This window comes from Podarcis liolepis (assembly GCF_965112155.1).
Source record: "Podarcis liolepis genome assembly, chromosome: 9".
Classification (NCBI taxonomy): Eukaryota; Metazoa; Chordata; class Lepidosauria; order Squamata; family Lacertidae; genus Podarcis; species Podarcis liolepis.
This window is the reverse complement of record NC_139564.1, coordinates 12,776,124-12,788,393: the sequence shown is the minus strand read 5'-3', so window position 1 is coordinate 12,788,393 and position 12,270 is coordinate 12,776,124. Positions and strand designations below refer to the sequence as shown.

The window sequence follows — 12,270 nt, the reverse complement described above, 5'->3', positions numbered from 1 at the left end:
GGCAATGTACAAAAAGTGTGCACAAAATGATACTTTCTGGCAAAGATGTGTACAGTATAAAATACTTATTTGACAGGAAATAATGCATTTAAAAGTACATTGTTGTTGTTGTTGTTGTTTAGGGACGCGGGTGGTGCTGTGGTCTAAACCACTGAGCTGCTTGGGCTTGCCGATCGGAAGGTCAGCGGTTCAAATCCCTGCGATGGGGTGAGCTCCCGTTGTTTAGTCCCAGCTCCAGCCAAACTAGCAGTTCAAAAGCACATCAAAGTGCAAGTAGATAAATAGGTACCGCTCCGGCGGGAAGGTAAACGGCATTTCCGTGTGCTGCTCTGGTTTTGGTGTTCTGTTGCACCAGAAGCGGCTTACTCATGTTGGCCACATGACCGCAAAAACTGTCTGTGGACAAACACTGGCCTGTAAAGAGAGATGAGCACTGCAACCCCAGAGTCATATGCGACTTGACTTAACTGTCAGGGGTCCTTTACCTTTTTAGCTTCTTAGAATAAATGCATACAGTAATGTGTACAATTTAGGTGGGAACATTACTTCAAAGAATCTGCACAAAACAGGGTGAAACGGGCCTATCAATAAGGTCATACATTAAAAGCACATGACTTCCTCCGAAGAATCCTGGAAACTGCAGTTTTCCCTCACAGAGACAGAATTTCCTGCACCCTTAACAAACAGTTCCCAGGTTTCTTTGGAGAAGTCATGTTCTTTAAATCGTGTGGAACGGTGTGCTTAGGCTGATCTGTCCAGCCCTGCTTGTCTCAGAATGAACAAGTAAACTAAATAAATTAAAAAATAAAGACAAGTTAGAATAGTGATTCCTAATAGGTACTGGAAAAACCCATCAAGATAAAATCAGGCATTATTATGAAGGTAGCTTACACATGTCATCTGGCACAACAATTCATGTATGAAAAAGTGCAAAGATAAACGATTAAACATATCACACCATATAAAATCCAAATATGAGGCTAGTGCAGAAATATCTACCTCAAGCCTGCTTAAAATCACCTCTTTCAGTAGTACTTCAGATCTAAAGTACCACTTTGATGTAATTAACTTCCTCGATAAGATCCTGGTCAAACTGCAGCTACTATGATATGGAGACCACTTCACATGGAAGCTGTAAATATATTGTGAGTCATTCCTTTTTTCTTACTTTGTGAAAGATTTCCACTCTGCCTTTCAATTTCAAATTCCCCAAGGTGGCTTACGGTATCACTTTAAACAGTAAAATACAATGATGATAATAAAACAGCAGCACATAGCAATAGTTTAAAGCAGCAGCAAAACCACAAAACAAAATAAATGGCATTAAAACCTGGGGAAGTTAACCTGGTTTTCACCTGGTGCCTAAAAGCCAACAGACTGAGCTTTTAACAGAAAGGAATTCCACATCTGAGGTCCACCAGCGAGGCTCTGTCCCTGATCCCTGCCCACCACATCCTAAGTCATACACCCAAGACTGTGCCTCTGTAACTGGATTATAACCTCATTATGCCAATGGACCATCTAGTTGTCACCCACACACCATGCTCAGGGAAGATCTGAGCATGGATGATCTGGAAGCATTATAAGAAGCCAGGGTGGATAAAAATCAATGATTTAAATCTGATTTTTTTTATTCAAATTGGATTTTTAAAATAAAATTCTTTTGGTGGAAAAATATTTCTAAAGATAGTTTTCTATTTAAGTTACATTATAGTCCAAAGGCTATTCATCAGGAAATAAGGATTTGTTTTAAGTTTTTCATGTGTGCTAAAACTCGGTCTAAGTTGTTGTTTTTTAAAAGTTGTTTAACCACATCAGTTAACAAACATGGATACATATGCTATAATGTTATTGTTTTAGTTAAATAAATTGTTTAAATTGTTATTAAGGAAATGATTACTTCCCCCCTTCCAATAAAGTACAGCAGAAAAGTTGTCCAAATATAAATGGTTAACTTATTAAACCTCACAATAATTTCATAATTATCTGTCTATGTATTTCTAATAGTATAACCACATCAGTAGGTTTTGATATAACTGTAAAAACTACTCTGAAAATTTATTATTCCAAAAACGAGACCTTCCTCTGGTTGTAAATATTAAGATTATACCAGCAAGAATGAGTCCTTCTGTAAAAAAAATGATTTAAATCAAGTCTTACTGACTAATGATTTAAAACATGATTTAAATCAATTTGATTTAAACCAAATCCACCCTGTAAGAAGCTTCTGCAGGAGAAGGACTGTGATCATGAGAGGGGTGTTCCTAAAACCAGGGTAAAACTGTGACGCTTCCTTGTTACTTTTGCTATTAGATGCTGCAACTTGTCTAAGACATCTTGTTGTTTATAGTACCAAAATGAAGTTTTTAAAATGTTCCTATGTTCGCTATTGTTTCGCTATGCTATTATGAAATTGTTACTGTTTGGTTGCTTTGCTATGTTATTATGAATCGTTTGTTTGAAATGTGTTCCTGTTGCCTTTGTTGTAAGATGCTTTGAGCAAATAAAATGAATGAATGAATGGCATCCCCAGAAACTCAGGAACAGCCCCAAACAGCCCCCAAGAAGGATCCATGAGTCTTGGGGGAGGCTGGCAGGGATCCCTTCCCTACAGAAAGCAAGCTCTACTTCTGAAGCAACGGAGAGACAGGTAGGACAGGGCACTGCTGCAGCACTGTGTTCTCACAATAGTCAACCTACCTATGGGAGGTCCCAGGAGGACAGCACTTCTCCTATTTGTGCTCCTCAGTACAGTCACTGAGATCTCACTGGCCTATCTATTCTGAATGTATTCTGAATGTATGTGATGCCAATAAAGGTTACTTGACTTGACTTGTGCTCCTCGGTAACTTGTACAGTGGTACCTCGGGTTAAGTACTTAATTCGTTCCAGAGGTCTGTTCTTAACCTGAGACTGTTCTTAACCTGAAGCACCACTTTAGCTAATGGGGCCTCCCGCTACCGCCAGAGAACGATTTCTGTTCTCATCCTGAAGCAAAGTTCTTAACCCGAGGTACTATTTCTGGGTTAGTGGAGTCTGTAACCTGAAGCCTATGTAACTTGAAGCATCTGTAACCCGAGGTACCACTATATATAGAGGCAAGACTGACTCTGATAATGGAGGTAATATATGACCATCATGACTAGTAGTAAATGATAGCTTATCCTCAGCTTATCAGTTTTTTAAAAAGGTAAAAGGTAAAGGACCCCTGGATGGTTAAGTTCAGTCAAAGGCAACTATGGGGTTGTGTACTCATCTTGCTTTCAGGCCAAGGGAGCCGGTGTTTGTCCACAGACAGCTTTCCAGGTCATGTGGCCAGCAGGACTAAACCGCTTCTGGTGCAACGGGACACTGTGACGGAAACCAGAGCACATGGAAACGCTGTTTACCTTCCTGGTGGAGCGGTACCTATTTATCTACTTGCACCGGAATGCTTTTGAACTGCTAGGTTGGCAGGAGCTGGGACAGAGCAATGGGAGCTCACCCCGTCACGGGGATTCAAACCGCCGACCTTCTAATTGGCAAGTTCAAGAGGCTCAGTGGTTTAGACCACAGTGCTCTATACATTATGAAGAATAAGAGCATAAAATGAGCCCTGCTGAATCAGACCAAATGCCCATGTAGTCCACCAGCCTGTTCTCACAGCTGACAACCAAATGTCCACAAGTAGGACATGAGTACAACAGCACAGCAGCCCAACAGCCCTCTCCCCACTTGTGATTCCTAGCAAGTGGAATTCAGAGGCATGCTATTAGGTCTCTAATAGTGGAGGCAGGGGACACAGGTGGCACTGTGGGTTAAACCACAGAGCCTAGGACTTGCTGATCAGAAGGTCAGCAGTTTGAATCCCCGCGACAGGGTGAGCTCCCGTTGCTCAGTTCCTGCTCCTGCCAACCTAGCAGTTCAAAACCACGTCCAATTGCAATTAGATAAATAGGTACTGCTCAAGCAGGAAGGTAAACGGTGTTTCCGTGCGCTGCTCTGGTTTGCCAGAAGCGGCTTAGTCATGCTGGCCACATGACCCGGAAGCTGTACACTGGCTCCCTCGGCCAGTAAAGCGAGATGAGCGCCGCAACCCCAGAGTCGGCCACGACTGGACCTAATGATCAGGGGTCCCTTTACCTAGTGGAGGCAGAGCGTGCAAGAAGGTGGTAATTCAGATACTCTAGGGTCCTAGTCTGTTAAGGCCTATGCAGTGGCTCACTTTGTAGACTGAGCAATTTCCCCTCCTCCCCTTTCCACCACAGTAAAAAGGAAATGTCTTTGGTGATATGGAGAAAACTGTCCAATCTGAACTGCTGCAAATAAGTAGTTAACCATCTGGTGATGGTCTCCATGTGGAAAGATTTAATGGAAATCCCACATAGCGATTTTCATGTGACTTTTGCAGAAGGAAAACAATATCCAAAGCAAGGTTGTGCCTTTTCCATCTTAGACTCTATTTTTATTATCTGTGGGGAAATTGGTTCAATATTTGAGGTTAAGAACTGACACGGATCTGAAGTTGCCTGAAGTAGAACATGCTATCGGCAATATTTGTGACCTTCTTGCTCCAGGAGAAAGGAATTTAAAGTTGACTTAAGAGCTCCAAGGAGGATGGAAGTGGTGGAAGGATGAACATTCGTTATGGATGGAGTACTTCTTATCTGGCTTAGTGGAAGAGGGAAAAGTAAAAACTGGTTGGAGCAAAATGTTCTTGGCCAGATTATTTGCTGGCATGGGCACAGACAATCCAGTTCAATCCCTCTCTGTTCATAATTAATGGATTTCAAAAAGTTTTCTAACATTTTAATGTTTGGGAAATACTACAAATCAGAGACTTTTTAACACCGAAACAACTGCAAAACAGCGTATGAATTGACTTCTCAAAAAATCAACAAGTCTCAAAAGCTAGGGTATAACTTTTTTTAAAAAAAACCCAACCACTTGGAACTCAATTCTATATCTGAAAAAGGTGAGTCTTTAACTTTCATCTCCTGGTAATAACTCTCAGAAAAAATGATTTGCAAGAACCAACTTGTACATTCCTTTATCCTTGTAATAGTAGAATATGGTCAGCTTCCAACCTATCTTTTAACCCCCACCTCCTCCCAAAACCTCTTTATATTTTGTAAACATCATCTGATTAATCTCCACAGAAAAGCCTTGCAAACTGTGCTATTATTTCCAGTGTTCGGCTTTTGTGCAATTGTTGAACTAAACAGATTGCCCGAGGCCACCCACTGAGTCCTTGGCTGAAACAGGTATTTGGAGCCAGGTGTTCCAGGGCTTTTTTTAAATATTCTGACCACTAGACCATGCTGGGTTTAAGGGTATATCTAAATAGCAATTATTATTTGCTTGTGGGCTACGGCTCTCTGCCTAATCGTCTTATCACCAGCTGTAAACAGTATCCATGAATGGGGGGAAAAGCAGGTGCAAAGTTCTGGTTTAACTTAGCATGCACATAAGCTCCAGAATAACAGAATGTCACTGGTATAATTAGGCTCAAAGGTGTGGAGAGAACAAGGTATGGAGGTGCATTATCTCATGCCTTTGCTGTTCTCAGGTGCACCACATGAATCAACCCAAAGTATATGCAGGGAATCTAAGGCACGATGGAAGCTCCAACACCATCAGTCTGAATTGCAGATACCCCTCACCCATAGGAAAAAACCAAACAACTTATAAGGTAATCTCAGAATTGTTGGGGAGAGACACATTGAGGAGGCTTCAAAATCCCACAGCTCACCAAGTTTAGAACTGTCCAAGGCCAGTGCTTCTACACTATAGTAGTAATCTCAATAGTGCAATAATGCTTATTGCATGAGTGAAATAATGCTTATAGATTTCTCTACTGGTACATAATCCAAGGAGAGGGATATTATTATTATTATTATTATTATTATTATTATTATTATTATTATTATTATTTCTATACAACTTTATAGAATATCAAACAGTTTACAACCTACATTAAAACATCAAATAAGACACTGCAAAATAAAGCAGTACAGAAGGTCAAATATGCATTCAAAGGAACAGAACTAACTAACAAACAAAATATTATCTCAAATATTTCAAGATAAGACATTGCAGAAGAAGGTCAGATATAGAATAGACCTCGAATAACACCTTGAACCCAATGCAGATCTTTGAGCACAGCTGTTATATGCTGACTTCAATCAATCAGCATTCCTTAACTTCTGTTATCTTCCCAAACAACAAACAACTAAACCGACAACTAACCTACAAGCATCTCTCTCTGCAAGGAGAGGGATTATAGATATTACCAGTGGCTAATGAAATAAAAGGATGCATATCTACAACCTTGAAAAGAAATCCCAAAATTTAATCGTTATATGTCAGTAGCCCATCTACTAATATGCGAGTAAATTTGAAAGGTATGATTCCAAGAATATCAGTGATGCTCATGGGAAAACACAGGTGAAAATATCTAGCTGTTCCAAAATACAAAATTGGACTAAAGAAATCCAAAAGAAGTGGAATACTTGGGGATTAATGTGTTTATTTACTATGATGTAAAATAATATATATATAAAGACACAAGGCCGCAATTGCCCTTTCATTGCCAGTTCCCCTCTACGGATTTTGTCTGATCAAAGAAACAATCTGTTCTGCCCAAACTGGCACCTATTTACAAAAAACTGTGTAGTCTTTGCAAGTTAATACAGATACACATCGTTTTATTTGTATCCCGCCTTTCCAAAACCACGCTCAAGGCAGCTTACAACAAGAAATCTTTTTTTAAAATAATAATTATCAAACATAACAAAAGTAGTCATAAATCAATAAACAGCAATTGGACTGAACAATGTCTGCATAAATCATAAGATTTAAATAAAGATACAAAAATTAATATCAATAACAGCAACAACCCCTAATAAAACCCAGTCCAGTCTATATGGCAATACAGCACCCCTTAGAATTTTGCCCTTAGAATTGCGCCCCAAACCCCCATGGCTCAGTCCAAGAACCTGGGGGGCCAGGTTACCTGAAAGACCACCTGCCCCTGTATAAATATGTAAAATCATTTTGATCATCTGGGACAGGGTTTCCCAAACTAGGGTCTCCAGCTATCTTTGGACTACAACTCCCACCCCTCTTAGCTAGCAGGACCAGGGGGCAGGGATGATGGGAACTGTAGTTCAAAAACAGCTGGAGACCCAAATTTAGGAAACTCTGATCTGGGTAAATTCTACTTGTGGCACTTCACCTTACAGAATATCACCTTACAGCAGTAACCTGGGAGCGTGCATTTTCTGCTGCCACCTCTGTACGACAGAATTCCCTTCTTCTCTCTGCCATACATCAAACATTACCCACTTCAGAGATCTTGCCAATATTATCTTTTTGCCCAAGCTCCAATTGACTCATAAGATTGGACCCTGTTTGATGTGTACGATTCCCCCGATATCTGTTGCTGTTATTTTTGCTTTTATTCTGTTTTATGTTTCACTTCTGTTCTAATGGATATTGCTGTTGCATTGTTATGTAGTGTACATTGCCTAGTGATTTTTGAAAGGTTGAACAGTTTAGTAATGCTTTTTAAGTAAATAAATATGAAGTAGTAGATGGCCTCTGAACATCTAAGGTGATTTTTTCTTTTTACTCGCTGAGTAACCTGTCAGTTTTGCATAACGCTCAAACCAGCTCCATACAAAAGCAGCTTCCAGCTGTCTTCTGTTATGCAGCTGTAGCTTCTGCAGCAAATGCAGAGAGAGAGAGAGAGAGAGAGAGAGAGAAAGCTAATGTTTCCCACACCTTTCCCTACAATTTAGCCTCAGGACAAATCAAAGGTAAATATTGTAAAGAGAAGAGTTTCTCCCAAAGACAAAGACCACATGACAGAGGACAGAGAATCCGCTGACTGGAGACCTTACAGTGGTACCTCGGGTTAAGTAACAATAAAAACCGTATGTTGATTGGGTTTGCAGTGAGCCCCTAAATGTAAGCGTCTAGAATAGAGTGTTGGAGATCTAGGTACCGTATTTTTCGCTCTATAACATGCACCCGACCATAACACGCACGTAGTTTTTAGAGGAGGAAAATCTGTAGGCATGCCACCCGTAGGCATTCCCTCCATAACACGCACAGACATTTCCCCTTACTTTTTAGGAGGAAAAAAGTGAGTGTTATGGTGCAAAAAATACGGTATATATTTCTGCAACAAATCTGACAGCTTTTGTAGTGATGGACAAGCAGTGCTATGTAAATATGAAACAGCTAGGTGAGAACATTAAATAATAATTTTCTACTCCATTTTATTGCTCTTTAAACTGCTGTTAGCCACCCTGGGCACTACAAGTGCAGTGGAAGGGGGGGATATACATATCTTTAATATATAAATGAATATATTCAAGAAAACCTGCTTTGGGCCCATTCTTTCTAGCAATGAGTTTGCAAAGCAGTAAAATGCTCTACTGTCTGCCAGACATGATGGGTATTCTTGGATTCACTTGACAGGAAAGCTAGACTAGCTTCTTGCATGAAGTGCAAACTGGGTCCAAAACTTTCCTTTGAATTCATACTGTTGTCTTGAACAGTAATTTTTTTCTTGCTGAATGGGTAAGCACAGTGAAGAGTATAAATCTCTTTGTGAATGACAACTGTAAGCCTACAGTTGAGAGTAAATCCTATTGAACTTGATTCTCTATAACTCTGCATGAAGCAACGTCTACACAGTAATGGACAGTTAGTAGATGGAAAAAACTGTGCCATGTTAATGCTTAAACTGCTTTCATCTGTCCAACGTGGAAAGATATGATGTTTAATGTGCCAGGACCATATGTGCCAAAAGGATAAAATTATGTATCTATTTAAAATGTTTTGTATTGCCCAATAGACCCGAGAAGATACAGGCAAGATTGGGAAGAGAGGGCAGTATAACAGCATCTGGTGGGACTGATTAACATTTCTGCTTGCTTAGAACCCAAACATTAGATACCATTGTGGAATGTGGTTTGGCTGTTGCTGCACTCCAATATTTACGCAGGTTTTAGAGCTTTTTACATATATATTATTAGAACTATTCACCTGGCCATATGCCAAACCAACGTCAGATTTTATTTTTTATTTTTTGCGGGGGGCACAGTAGCGCATCCCCTGCTAAAATCTCCAATTGCTAGCTGAAAAGAGCAACTTTATTTTGCAATATTATTTCCGTCAGTAGCGGACTGAAATAGATTTTATTCACATTAGCACGGGAAAGTCCAGTTGCAATGTGGTTTTTTTCCTCACAGTGGCCAAGTGTAGGTGCAAACCAGCAACAGCGGATGTGGAGAAGGAGCAATTTTAGAAGCAAAAATCAGCACCGCTGGGAAACGGAGTTTCCAGTTTAATTCTTGCATGAGAAACTCTTTGCAGTGGTAGAGTCTGCTATCACATCTTGCAATGCTACACTATTTAAAACCTGTAATTTCTATGCTCGTATGCGTATTTAGGATATGCACTCTTACCAGTGCTGTCAGTTGCTAGCATTCATTCAGCCCATATCATTTATAATACTGACTGCATCATGGTGGCCACGGATAAATTTGCTGCAGGGAAACATCAACTACTGAGCCTTAAACAGCTCAGGACCGCAATTATATATTTTAAGCCACCAGGAGAAAACATTCCTCTTCAACCAGGTCTTTGATTAAAATTCTACAGTCTTTTTAAAGTGTCTGTGGCAAAGGGGGGGAGGGTATTATTTTGTTGTTTTTCTTTTATTTGTGCTTTTATCTTGTATTTTATTCTCAAAACCGCCCTGAGATCTTGTGGTGAAGGGTAGTAGTAGTAGTAGTAGTAGTAGTAGTAGTAGTAGTAATAATAATAATAATAATAATAATAATAATAATAATAATAATATTATAATAATAATAATAATAATAATAATAATAATAATAATAATAATAATAATAATAATGCATGGGGATCATATCATTAAATTCCTGGGAGTTTACCTTAGTGAGGACCTCACTTGGAAAATCAATATATACTCAGGTGGTCAGAAAGGCCCAACAGAGACTCCATTTCCTCAGGGTCTTGTGAAAGAATAATGTTAAACAACAACTGATGAACTCCTTTTACCGGTCCACAATATAAAGTGTCCTTTCATATTGTATCACAGTGTGGTATGCTGGCCTGACAGCCATGGACAGAAAGTCTCTACAGAGGGTGGTGAATACAGCACAGGATATCATGGGCTGTCCCTTGAGTCCGCTAGATGACATTGCAGGGGATTGTAGCCTTAGGAGAGCGAGAAAAATTCACACCCCGGCCCTCACCTCTTTAATCTTCTACCCTCGGGCAGGAGATATAGAAGTATAAACAGCCGTACCAACAGGCTAAAAAATAGCTTCTATCCATGGGCTGTTAGGCTGCTGAATGAAAAATAACATAGCGAAATTGACTTGTGAGATGGTGTGTTGTTCGATAAGAGATTAAGTGTTTGGAGGGGGGAGGGAGGCTTGTTTAATTTCATTGTACACAGGTTGTACAATGACAATAAAGGTATTATTATTATAATGAAAAAACTGTCTTGATAGATTAGCGAAAAGTTCCATTCTGTCTACAAAATGGCTAGCTATGCCTCTGGAAGCCCCCAAGATGGGCATGGAGAAGATAGCTCTCAGCTGCAATTTGTCCCCAACACCTAGTATCCAGTGATTCACATAGGAAGGTGCCTTATCCTAAGTTACATCACTAGTCTCCATCTAGCTCAGTATTTGCACTGACAGTAACTCTTTGGGGGTTTGGAAAGGGATTTTCCCTGAAGGGTTAAAACACACACACAGTGATTCACTTAGATATCATAGCTTCTAGGCACTGATTTTTTAAAAAAACCATTTCTTTAATTTATCTAAGTTTTTTATCTAATCTTCTCTTAAATCCATATAGGCTGCTGAAAATTCCATGAGTAAATGATGTGTTGCATGAAGAAGTATTTTGTCTGTCTTGGATTAACCGCTAATTAATTTCATGGGGTGCTTCTGGGTGGGGTTTCCTATTGCAATTGGGCCATTCATATATTGCAGATGGGTGGTTGGCAACAGTTGTTGTTTTTTATTTTAATATCAATTCCCTGCCAGATTAAATGCGCAAAATCCAGATTAAATGGGCAAAAAAATACAGACCGGTACTTTGAGGCTGGCAACACAGCGTAGGTGCTACGAACAAGGCATGCATGAGCAGCATGTATCCCATAATCATAGGAGCCAATGCCAGGGGGCTGTGGGTACTTGGGCACCCACAATAATGTAATTTTGAGAGCCAGGCACCCAGAAAGTCAAGGAGGCTGGAGAGAGGCCTGCAAGACATTGCTGTTCCACCTGGCCTTTGGTTTGGACCCTTATGTTGCCCTCCCCTTATGGTCTTGATCTATCGGCTACTTTTAAAATGAGGCTGCATTTTAAATTGCATTTTAACCTGTATTTTAAATTGCCCCCCCCCATTATGTTTACTGTGATTTTATTGGTGTTAGCTGCCCTGAGCCTGGCTCTGCCCAGGGAGGGCAGAGTATAAATAAAATCTATCTATCTGTCTATCTGTCTGTCTGTCTAATCTATCTATCTATCTTATTTATCTATCGATCTATCCAGCCAGCCAGCCAGCCAGCCTCTGCCGCGCTGCCTCTGAAAAAGAAGCAATTAAGTTCCACCCTCTGCAGCCAACCAGCGAGTGAGGTATCCTTCTCCAGAGTGGGGGCTCGGATGTGGAAGCAGAGTCTCTCTATCTCAGAGTCCAAGGCCCCTCCCTGTGGAAAAGGGTGTCTTGCTGGCAGCGGAGGGTGGAGCTGAACTGTTGCTCTCTCTGCCACAGCCCCCCTCCAAAAACCTGACACGACGTTGTGCCTCGTGTAAGATGCTGCACATCCGCATTACAGTGGCGGGCACCCACAACCCTGAGGGCAGGATGGCGCTCCTGCCCATAATAAACACCAACTGGAAGGGGCCCTAGAATTATGGCACTGTGAGTAAGGGATAAATCTCTCTGTCTCCCTCTTTCTCATCTGTTAATGCTATTTCTATTTTATAAACCTCTTATCTGCTTCAGTCATATATTGTAATGACCACCCACACATGAAAAAGCATTACACAGTCCAGAGTTGGGGACTCCAAAATCTATTCCAGATATTGAATGTCAATACTCATCAGCCCAAACCAGCATGGCCAGCGGTCAAAGGTGATGGAAACTGGAGTCCAACAGCATCTGAAAGGTTCCTCATCTCTAATGCTTGCATATACTTTGGTGAGACGTTAACACTACATTTTGGGACATGGGAAA

The 12,270-nt window shown here is 40.5% G+C and overlaps 1 protein-coding gene and 1 long non-coding RNA gene across 5 annotated transcripts in view; both read right to left on the bottom strand.

Moving 5' to 3' along the window:
* The window catches only part of CFAP299 (cilia and flagella associated protein 299), a 336,852-nt gene that overhangs the window by 106,457 nt on the left and 218,125 nt on the right, over positions 1–12,270 (bottom strand). The window lies entirely within an intron of this gene.
* The window catches only part of LOC310686039, a 33,105-nt gene that overhangs the window by 142 nt on the left and 20,693 nt on the right, over positions 1–12,270 (bottom strand). The window contains exon 4 of one of the 2 annotated variants that reach the window (XR_014515669.1): positions 5–243. The exons of the other annotated variant lie outside the window; for it this stretch is intronic. This is a non-coding gene — a long non-coding RNA (uncharacterized lncRNA). Of the gene's footprint in view, positions 1–4; positions 244–12,270 lie in introns of those variants that run through there. 2 annotated transcript variants of the gene reach the window in all.